The sequence below is a fragment of the Hippoglossus stenolepis genome, chromosome 8 (assembly GCF_022539355.2).
Source record: "Hippoglossus stenolepis isolate QCI-W04-F060 chromosome 8, HSTE1.2, whole genome shotgun sequence".
In the NCBI taxonomy this organism is placed as follows: Eukaryota; Metazoa; Chordata; class Actinopteri; order Pleuronectiformes; family Pleuronectidae; genus Hippoglossus; species Hippoglossus stenolepis.
The window spans coordinates 21,830,880-21,842,163 of NC_061490.1; the positions used below are offsets into that span (position 1 = coordinate 21,830,880).

The 11,284-nt window shown below is 41.3% G+C and overlaps 1 protein-coding gene across 1 annotated transcript in view; it reads right to left on the minus strand.

The window, feature by feature from the left end:
- LOC118113339 (B-cell receptor CD22) overlaps positions 1-11,284 on the minus strand; it is a 1,629,935-nt gene that overhangs the window by 1,511,487 nt on the left and 107,164 nt on the right. The gene's annotated exons all lie outside the window — the stretch shown is intronic.

Here is an 11,284-nt window from a genome sequence, read left to right on the forward strand (position 1 = left end):
TGGTTGGCTGAGGAAATTTACATATCTGTGATTTGTGCCGCAGGGGGTATAAAAACAAAACACATGTTGTTATTAGTGGATTTTATTGTGGTTGGTTTGATTACTCTGTCCAGAAGCTCTCATGACGACCTCTGTGTACAAACACAGAAGTACAGAAGTAGAGGATGGGCTTGTATTATTTTTGCAGGTATCTCTTCTTCAACAGAATAAATTTACACAGTACCCAAATATCACATCGGGCATTAATGATGTGTTTTGTGGTGAATTTGACTATCATGTACAGTAACAGTCCAGTCGGCCTGTTGCAGAAACTATTGGTGCACAGTGTGAACTTCACCTGAAATGACCTTTGTATTACAGACTGTCGCTTTTCCTGGTCCTACATACTGGGATGGGTCCAATACACAGGTGCAGTCAACTTCACTGTAATAACTGTTTCTTGCTGATAGTTGTTGTGCAATTGATACATTAAACGTGACACCATTAAATGTTGTGCCTTTCGGCATTCAATAAATTGGTTATGAAAATAAATATTAAACTTTAATATTACAAATATTAATTTTAAATAATAACTTTAATTGATGAAAGTTACCTCGGGGCACCACCCTTCAAAGGAAGGGAAAAGATAGCAAATTTATTGATTGTCTACAAATTTGGAACTCTGAGTAACAATTAATTCATAACTATAAACAAAATTACCATATAGATAGTTAGCAAAGTTGAAGGATATAGAGTTCTTGACAGTTTAGAGGTTGGCAAAATTCACACTTGTGCAACATTCATTAAAACAACATTTGTGACAGAAAAACATTTATTATGAAGATAATAAAGTATAAAAACACAAATTACTAAAGGTGTACTTACTATATACAGATGTGTATGTGAGTATGCAGGTGTTTGTCTGTGTGTGTGAGTGTGCTTTCAAAATGGCGGCAGGCCACTATTTAGATAACGGATCCCCCTTGGAAGGTATACGACATGCGGCAGGGGTAGAGAGATGTGTGGGGAGATATGCGTGTGTTTGTGTTGGTGCCAAGTTAGAGAAGTAGCTAGTTCATGCAAAGAAAGACTGTGAAGATCATAACATAACATTAACTTTGAAATAACTTATAACTAAAGTATCAGAGCAACACATCAAACTTATAAACATCACACGGAATCGAATAAACAGTCTTTGCTTAGCCTAGTATAATTATTAAGCCCAGTTGTGTTACCCGTCCATGAAAAGGGAAAAAAGGTTGATGTGCTGTTTGAAGTCCAGTGAAGTCGTCTTGCTGGTTTTGTGGCTCCTGTTTTTGTGGTTCTGCTGTACGATGCAGCTCTTTTGCTGAAGTTCTTAGGCAGGCACTCGCGGCGCTGCCTTTTGGAAGGTTTTAGCAGTCTGCTCCAATCAGGCCTGCTTGAAGGTTGGTAGAGCTTGGATTGGGAGGAGGTTTCCCTGGTGAGGTGAGCTGCAAGCTGCACCTCTCCTCCTTTGAAGTTGAGCAGACAGAGAGGTGGGCTCCTCTCGGAGGGTTGAGTAGAAAGAGGAAGAAGGGGGTGAGAACTGGGCTTATATTGGCCTGGTGACCTCATGGGTCATGGGGCCCAGAGTGACCCATACTTGTTGAAACTTGTGTCCCCGGTCAGTTTTCACACCTCGGTGTGAAGTTGAAGCACCCTGGGAGACTGAGTTCTGGAGGCTCTGGTTCGTCTCCAGAACAAAGAATGTGTGTCCAGGGTTTGACTACACATGTAGGCCGAACTGTAGTTCACAAATACCAGGTCCCAACAGAGTCAACTAAATCAGTTTGAATTCCTCCTTGAATATTACAACTCTGTCTGTTCACGAGAAACAAATGATAAAGTAAAAAAAATAAGCTGCTGTCACATATATTTCTGTCATTTTCCCAAAGCTTTATTCATAACAATTGTTAAAGAGGCTGTTGGAAATACCCCTCGATATAGTCTCAATAGACACACATATTATCAAACTCACACAATAAGCTTCAGATATACTGGATAACTAAGAGAAAAAAGAAATCTTTTCCTTTAAAAAATATATTTTCTGTCTATAACTTGTTATTGTGCCACTATCTTGTACTTGACATATCTGTGTGCTGAAGAAAATGCCTTTGTGGCACATCACTTTATTTCTGACTTTTGTTTTGTTTTTTGTTGCAGGTATATTCTACATGTGTGCCTACAGAATGCATGAGTGCAGAAGAGTGGCTGGCCCGCGTTAAAGTAAACACAAACTACTGTGTCAAGGGCGCAAATGATTTGAATTCCCATGAAAAAATTAGACAACTAACTGTGAAATAATAAAATTTGGAATTTTGCATATGCAAATATAATGTCTCTGCATTTTTTTTTTTAAAGGCTCTACATTGTTTTTCAAAAGCAACACAGTCACTTTCAACAGGATCAGATCACAGTGCAGATTTTTTAAGACATTGTTTTATAAAGATAAAATAAATGTGAAATTTAAGCTTGAGTTAAAACAACTTCTGAAGCATTTGGTACTTCTTGCTCAATGTTGGCTGGGATTGGCTCCAAGATAAGCGGGAGAGGTAATAGATGGATAATGAATGGAATAATATACAGTACAATAATATCATTAAAGCTGGACAGTGTCTTTTACCCTGGGTTAGAGCCTGTGCCCGGCCTTTGTAACTCTGAAACAGTGAGTGTACGTTTCCTGAAAATTGACTTTTTACTGTTGCAGTGGAAGCTAGAGGAAGAAAAGTAGAAGATAATGGGATCAATGCAGGTGTTGAAGGTGCTAAGCAGCAAAACGTAGTACCTCCATTCTGGGCTCTTACCCTCAATGAAACCCACTAAATGAGAGATATTGTATGGTAGCACGCAAATGAGGAACACGGCTAGAGTCCCCAAGGCCATACCGATGGCTTTCTGCTTCTGCATGCGGGATATCCTGGGGCGGCTGTACACGATCAAGATGCATTGCACGTAGCAGTAAACACAAATTACAAGAGGTACAAGGCAGAGGACAAAGAAATACTCCAAACGTATCGGTAGGAGGACATCCAGCTGCTTCTCCGTAAAGTTCTCATAGCAAGCATGGCCTTCAGGGGTTTTGTTGGCTAGGGATGGGTGGTGCAGGGTGATGAATTTGATAGTGCAGTTTGCTGAGGAGATCAGCCAAATGACTGCACTCAACACTACTGCATACACAGGTTTGTTCAGCTGATGATAGGTGATAGGGAAAGCGAGTGCAATGTAGCGAACCAGACTGACAGCCATCAGCAACAAGGAGCTGGTGTAGATGGTGGAGAAGAAGGTGAAGGCGGTGAGGGAGCACAGGAAGCGGGGCAGATTCCACGTCATGCCTGACTTGGCCTCGTACATCTTGAGAGGAAGGATGATCAAGAAGAGCAGGTCGGAGACGGTCAGATTGAGTAGCAGGATGTCTGTTGGATTTGCCTTGACATGGATCTTGACACTGAAGGCATAGAGAGCCAGGAGGTTGGCTGGGAAGCCAATCACGAAGGTAATTATGTACACCGAGAGAATCACCTTGCTGCTCACCATTGTCTACGGACCTGAACCAAAGGAAGTGAACAAACATCAATCAAAATGTCGGAATGATAGGCTGCATATAAAAATGTACAATACTTTACTTCTGATTTAAACTGAAACTAAATTATGCCTCATATGGGGGCTGCCATCTTACGCTTTTGACCTCACTTTTGACGGCAAAGTCGGCGCAGTGGTGATTGAGGTAAAGAGCAGCGGTATCGAAGTTCTGCCGACACAGGTGTTCTACTAGTTGCTAATCAATTATGAGCAAAATATAATTAACGTGTACTTTGACTTTTTAGCTTGGTTCACCCACCAGGTGACAATCGAGATGATTTGGCTTCACTTCTGGGAGCTGTCATGTCGTACATTTTATAGACTAACGAGACTATAGTATGTAGTAACAACCATCATTGCGTTTAAAACGTTATACCCTATGAAAGGCTGCTTCTTGAATATATACTGCAAATCTAGAAATTAAAGCTCTATCTTTAAGTGTCAGTTTCTTTTTTTTATACAAGAATGAATTAAGTAAACAAACATCATAAAATCAATACAGAAAAACTGCAAAACAAATGAGCCAAGCTCTCAATCTCAGACTCCAAACACCAGATGTCGAAAAATGTTGATAAGGTAAACATATATCTACTTACCTAATAAACAACGTTTTGAAAATGTTGAGGCTTCAAGGAAGAAACTAGAGCTCTATGTTTTTTCCTTGCTGTGCCTCGTGCTTTCAAGAATGAGCTGATATAAAAAGATATCTGCAAAGAGTCAAACAAGTGAGTCAAACTCTTCTGTACCTATTCTAATGGATGCAAAACAGCAGGTTCATTGTGACTTTCATACGTGTTAATAAAGAACCTCCTCCCATTATATAAACTCTAAACATGATAATTAGGTTTGGATTTCATCAGGCCATGGGTTTACATTTATTCTTATTTACACCTACGCAATAATTTAAAATACACAGATTATTTTCCACATAGAGAATCGATTAAGGACATCTCTCTCTGCAGTTCCATGTCATCAATATTGGTTTCGCTTCCTGATAGCACTGTCTACATTAGCATCAGTTTCACTGCGACAGGGAATAAACATGGCCGACTCCAACTGTTCTGAGCATGTAATTCAAGTCAATACTGCTCTGAGGCTGCAACTACGACAAGGAGCTTATTGTATGAAGCAGCAGCAGAAGATGTCCTCAGATCAGCAGTTCATGTATTGCACATCAATGCAATACACGATTTCATCACTCTCTCGATTGTTCAATTAGTATGTCTGTTCTTAAATCATACATGATGGCAGATGGGGTTGCAGTTGTCGTTTTAAAACATGACCTTTGCAAAAGTCGCTGACAAATCAGTCCCACCATGAGGCCTGTTTAACAGCTGATCCAGAGCCTTCTATCGTATCCGGGATCTTCCTCAGCAGGTTGATGTCTGTGTGATAATGGGAATCTACTGAGGATTGCTGATTGTCTGTGCTTCTGGTACAATTCACCAAATCAGCTGTGAGAAAATAGATAGATTTGAAAGTGGATTCTGTTTTCCTCTTATCAAGCTCTGTGTTTAGGAATAAATGAAGATTACATCAGTAACTTAATTGCAAACTCACTTTTTACTGAGTACATTTTATCAAACAATGTACATAGTGCTCCCTATTTATGACTTTCTGTATAAGTAGTAAATAGTAATGAACAGCGTTGGTAATTGTTGGCTTTCTTTTTGTCAATCATACACGTTTAACAACAAAATAGAAATAATGTAATGATACTCTAAAAATGAATATATACATCCATACCCCTAACATCAGGAGACTGGGTGACACCCTTGCTCTTCCATTGGAGTAGTTTAGCTATAGGCCCTTTACACTTCTAATCTGTGGATCATATTGTAAACACACATGATATAAGGTACAACATGACCATCTCATCTTTATTTGTTGGGTTCCATGCTTTGGATTTAAGAAACTGTTTTGCCTGAGGATTTTTCTCACTCGCAGCTGAATGAGGCTGTGCATAGTTCTGGGCTTTGCTCAAATGTTAACCATCTTAGCTTGAAAGCATACTTACACAGTTGTATTAGCCTAATAGAAGTGTCATTTGCTTTTTCAAGACCAAAGTTTTAGACCCGATGATGTCACTAAATGAAAAGTTAGGAGATCGTCAAAGTCGTTACACTTCATCCAGAGTGGGGCATAAATGTCTGAGACTAATTTCACAGCAATTCACCAGGTCGTTGTGAAGACATTTCGTTTATAGCTGAGCTGAACAGGCTTTTATTAATTTTACACTCCTTCCATCCCAAAGTCAGCAAAAATGACTTGGCAGGGCATCGCATTGATTGCACCCTGTACACCGTTAATGATCCTCTAACACCTCTGCTGCTCAGCCACTGAAATGTATTGCCTTTTGTCCTTCACTGTGTACAGTAAGGTTTTGTGTAATTATATTATTCACCTTTCTGATGCTCCTTTTTATACATATACTTATAATCATCAAGTATATTAACGCAACCACACCTTCTACTTTTTCCTTCTGTTACTGTCCCTGTCATTCCTGCAGTGTCTTTGTACCCAGACCTGCAGATCTGCGCAGTAATGATCCTGTAAATACCCTTAAAAACTCAAAGAAACATCAAATTCATTTCAAAACAGTGTTTTTTCAATTTGTATATATTTTCACTGTGTTGAAACAGATTGTTTGCTCTTTCTTAACAGTCTGTTGTTGGAATACAAAAGTTATTGATGTGATGCCCATCTTCAGCAGCACTGCAGTAGATTGTTGTCAGGCTGAAGTTAATCAATACTCTCTTTTATTCAACTTTCTGTGGAGCTTTTATCGCTGCTACTTTTGTAGTTTATTTGAGACTGTCTGTGTTGACAGAGGGAATCAGAAACGAGTCGCATCGGGCTTTGAGGAAATGGCAAACAGCATGAGAGTGACTCACACGTTGTCATGTGTCCTCTCACAAATACTTGCTGAGGTCTTTCTTTCCCTAGCAAACAATTCCTAGCTCCACCACATTTGAAATGTTTGAATCATTTGCAAGTCCATAATTAAATAAGTATAATACGATACTGTCTGCTATTAGAATTTAACTTATAGGAATTAACTACTACACAAACATAAGATTGGGGGTTAAAGAGTGGGCGTCAAGGTGAAGTTACAGCAGGAACACATGAAATAATCCCACTTCCCCCTCTTTGCCCCTGCGTTCTGCCGTCCCTGTGTCTGTGCTCGCAGAGCAGGGTTGCAGACATGCATGTGGACACTGTCTTTCTTCTGTGTCCGCTGATTTTTGGTGAGTTATTCAATCCAATATGTATGATTTTTTTATGCATTTACTGTGATTTAAGTGTAAATTTCAGGGACCTTTATTATTCTCACTATGAAGTTACGACTTGAGACCACTAAATGTACCATAACTTTTAATGTGATACAAGTAGACATTCTTATTCTTTTTATCTGGCAATGTCTCCTACTGGACAATGATATTCCATCCAAAGATAGGAATAATTTATATTGCTTTAAAAATGATATGCTTGTGTGTCATCTACACGAATCTGATGAGTTTGATAATATATATGCAAACGTGCCTTGAAATAAAGACTTTTTCTTTTCTTATTTGACTGCATAATATCCACATAATAAGAAAAGCTTGTGGTTGTAGATTAGCTCCAGAGACAATAGAGCATTTGCCAGCTTCCCTTTTTCTAAATTTACATCTGTTGCAAAACGTCCGTGGGTCATGTTGTGCATTTGCAGACTGTGCAGTAAAATTCAACAATTCCAACTTCGTGCAAAATGAAATGTGCATATGCCGACCTGTCTTCTTTTAAAGGATTCATTAAGTAATATTTTTATTGACCGTGAAGACTGCAAACTTTTTAATTGGTCACACTCTTGGGAACGTCTTTTGCGCCACAGCTCCTCAAATTAAAATGGAAAGAATTGGACATGGAATTAAATGGTTGGATAACTTTCAATTTAGCCTATTGTCTCCATTCATTAAAGCCTAAACCTATAATAAAACTTTAACTGATCCTCCTTGGTAAATTATTTTTCTGTTGTCCGACACAACAGCAGCCGTGTGGAGGGGGGTCCAGGCTGTCTCTCCTGTGCCCTCGGTCCCTGACCGTGTCCAGGCTCTGGTGGGATCCTGCGTGGTGATTCCCTGCTCTTTCACTCCTCTGGCTCCTCATCCTCTCAGGGGGAGGAAGGACAGGGTGGACGTCCGACTGAGGTTCCGAGGCGGTGGCCATTTATTCTCTCTGCGGAGCACTGCTTTCAACAGCGAGGACAGGGGTCAAGTGAGCAGGGATTTCCAAGGCCGCGCATCCCTCTTTGGGCGAATCTCAGCTGGAGACTGCTCGGTGAAGATAGAGAGGATCAGCCTGGATGACTCACGCATGTTCGAGGTGGCTCTGAAGACAGGCGATGACTTACTCTGGGGAAAATCAAGCAGCTTCAATTTGGATGTTGTTGGTGAGTATAGGGAAGACATTGCACAGAACAAAATTTAACTTTAAATGAGACATATACTCATAATCGGGTTCATTTTAATTTGTGTTATTTCTTGAAAAGGTTTTCGTGCTCTAATGTTCAGAGAAGACATCACTGTCATTGCTGCAGCTCCTCTTTTCAGCCTCTGTCTGAAACACTTGGTTTTAGCCCCTCGCTCTTTGAGGCCCTTGCCTTATAAATTCCAGTCTGCTCTGATTGGCCAGCTGAAACAGCTGGGTTTGTTAGTGGGCGTGTCTTGAGGCAAAGCGTACATTATGCAAATGCTTTGCCTTTTTAACTTTGCAGAACTTTTGCATACACAAAAAGCCTGTATGACACACTTGAGGAAAGATAAATCATATTTCTCCTTAAATATAATAAAAAAATAAACACCTTAAATAGGCTAAAATTGCACAATGATTAAATTGACTATAAAAATGGAAATCTGGGACAAATGTCTTCTGTGGTAGATTCCCTGTGATGGTTGTGTAGAATTATTATATGTGTTTAATAAAACACACAGCGTTAGTGAAACACAATCATGATGGAGATTTTCTTCGCTGACAGACACTCCTGAGGCTCCTGTCATCAGCGGGAGGTTGGCAGCCACAGAAGGAGAGCTGGTCACCTTGAACTGCTCCGTCAGCTATCACTGCCCCTCCAGACCTCCAACCCTGCAGTGGAGCTGGGAGAGAGGAGCCCAGCTGAACAGCACCGAGCCTGGGGAGGTGCTGACACTCCGCCCGGAGCCCAACAGGCTGATGTTACTGGCCCCGCTGTCGTTTACTGTGTCACACCAGGTGAAGCCCAGGCTCAGATGCGAGGTCACCTTCCCTGGAGCCAGATCAATGGCCACTTCGAGGGATCTACACGTGACATGTAAGCACAGCTCGGATGTTTATCTTTGTGTGTCTTGGTTTAGTTTGCTCTAAGAGAAATGTCTTTGTGTTTTTACGCTCTGTAGTTCCCCCAAAAGAGGTGAAGGTGCAGGTCCAGTCCTTGATGGTGCTCGAGGGGGGTAATGCACTGCTGGTTTGCTCATGTAAAGCTGATCCTCCAGTGTCACAGTACCACTGGTCCTACACTCAACACGGCCGTACGGTGCACCTCCGGCAGCGCACACACTCAGTCCGGGTGTACAACGTGACTCGAGACATGAAGGTCCGCTGCTCCGCTCACAACCTGATTGGTCGAGGAGAGTCCCGCCCCACGCCATTGAACATACAATGTAATCCTACCTTTCAATGACCATGAATTTGTAGACAAAAGTTACCTGCACATGTTTATATCCTCTTTACCCTGTTCTTTAACCGTCTTAATCTTCTGTTATTGTTTTGATTGAGTGACCCTTAGTGGCAGAAGTTACATATTGTTGCGTTGAAAGAGTTTAAGGTTCATCCTTTCTCTCCTCCAGATAAACCAGCCATCGTCCAACTCTCCTCCACCTGTGTCGTAGAGGAGTTCGAGGTGCTGTGTCGGTGTTCGGTTACCTCCAACCCCAAACCTGCAGTCACCTGGAGCGTTAACGGGTCGGTTCCCCCTCATGATTACAACGTGTCTGTGACATCAGAGCCTCACGTGCTAACGGCGACTCTGAGGGGCCACATGGACCAACCCCTCACTGTGATCTGCTTTGCTTTCAACGCTCTGGGGAACGACTCCCTGGTTTTGCTGCAGGGAGGAGAAGGTGTGTTCTGAGCTCTGTTTTTCCACGTGAACAAAAGACAACAGCTCGACCTCGGCCTCAGTATTCGCTGTGTGTCGGGCTGGTGTTGAACATCTGTGCAATGTGCCTGCAGCTTAAAGTCAAGGGGATAAGCTGAAGTGCCGCAGAAGTTGTTGTTGTACCAGTCTTGAATTCTAAATGTTGTATTGCTTCATATGTTATAAAAATTTCGTATGCATTCGTATCCAGGATATTTTGGCTTAGTTTCTAGATAGTGGGAGGAAGTGAAGACACGTTGTCCATCTTTATTTACAATCTAAGATCATAATCCATGTCTTTCTATTCATGATGGAGAGGGAAACTGTTATATATATATATATATATATATATATATAGGTTTGAAATCATATACTGATCCATTGCTGCTCTTTTTGTCCCTTTCCAGTGACAGCAGCTTTGTGGTGGTTGCTGATTCCTGCTGTGTCCATCTGCTCGCTCATATTCCTCCTGTCTCTTCTTTTCTGCTGCTGTCGGAGGAGAGCTGGAAAGTACGTGAGGAAAACCAGCCCTTTGAATGTTACACTGACATTTGTAAACAAGTGTTTTGCTGCGAGGTTCACACTCACCACCTATTCTGCTCCTCTCAGAGAGGTCCTGAGCAGGAGTCCAGCTGTTTACCCTGAAGGACTGGGGATCTACCAGGACAGGATGCCTCTCTATATTAACTGCACAGAAGTCTCTCACATCTACACCAACGGCAGCTACCAGCTCGTTTACCAGAACTGCACACCTCATTTTGTCCATAACAACCAGGTATTGGATTGTCTCCTTGATAACAGACAGCATTGCATAGATTTCAATTTCAAAATCTATCATTCCTGAAGTTTGGGGGGATTTTTAACATCTGACGTTTTTTTCAGATTCGTCCAATCGGCAGAAGAGGAGGAGAGAGAAGAAGAGGAGGAGGAGGAGAGGGAGCAGGTGGCGACAGAAGAGTCGCTCTAGGAGTCAGAGGCACAGGAGAGGTGCAGAGTGTGGCCGAGGCAGAAACTGCCATTTACCTGGAGATACTCTGAGTCACATTATTCAACTGTTACATTACTTCAGATTCTTACGAATGGGAATGCATATGTTTATAGCTGTCGGGTGGTTGTATATAGTCTGCATCAAAATGTCCACAGCATTTTAAAATCATGCACTGTGATCTCTTGGTAATCTATTTCTATAATCTCCATATTCAACCACTGATTGTTGGCCTGTGACCTACCTCTGTGCTCGTTTTTTATATAAAAGATGAAATAGCATAATAAAAGACATCTTTCATCATTTAATCTTCATTCCAGCAATTTACTTATGAAATATAATTCAACAGCACAAGTCTGTTTTTTGCACCTAGACTACAACAACACTCATAAAGAACATTCACTGGACTCGGGTGTTGTTATTTTGTTTTATTGTGTAGTACACAAAGACAGGGGGTGGTGGAGGCACTGTTTGAATTTCACAGTTGAGGGAACAAAGCAATGGAAGGAACTGAACTTTACTGAACTGAACTGAGGCAGAACTCAGCTTGGCTAATACAGCAGTGC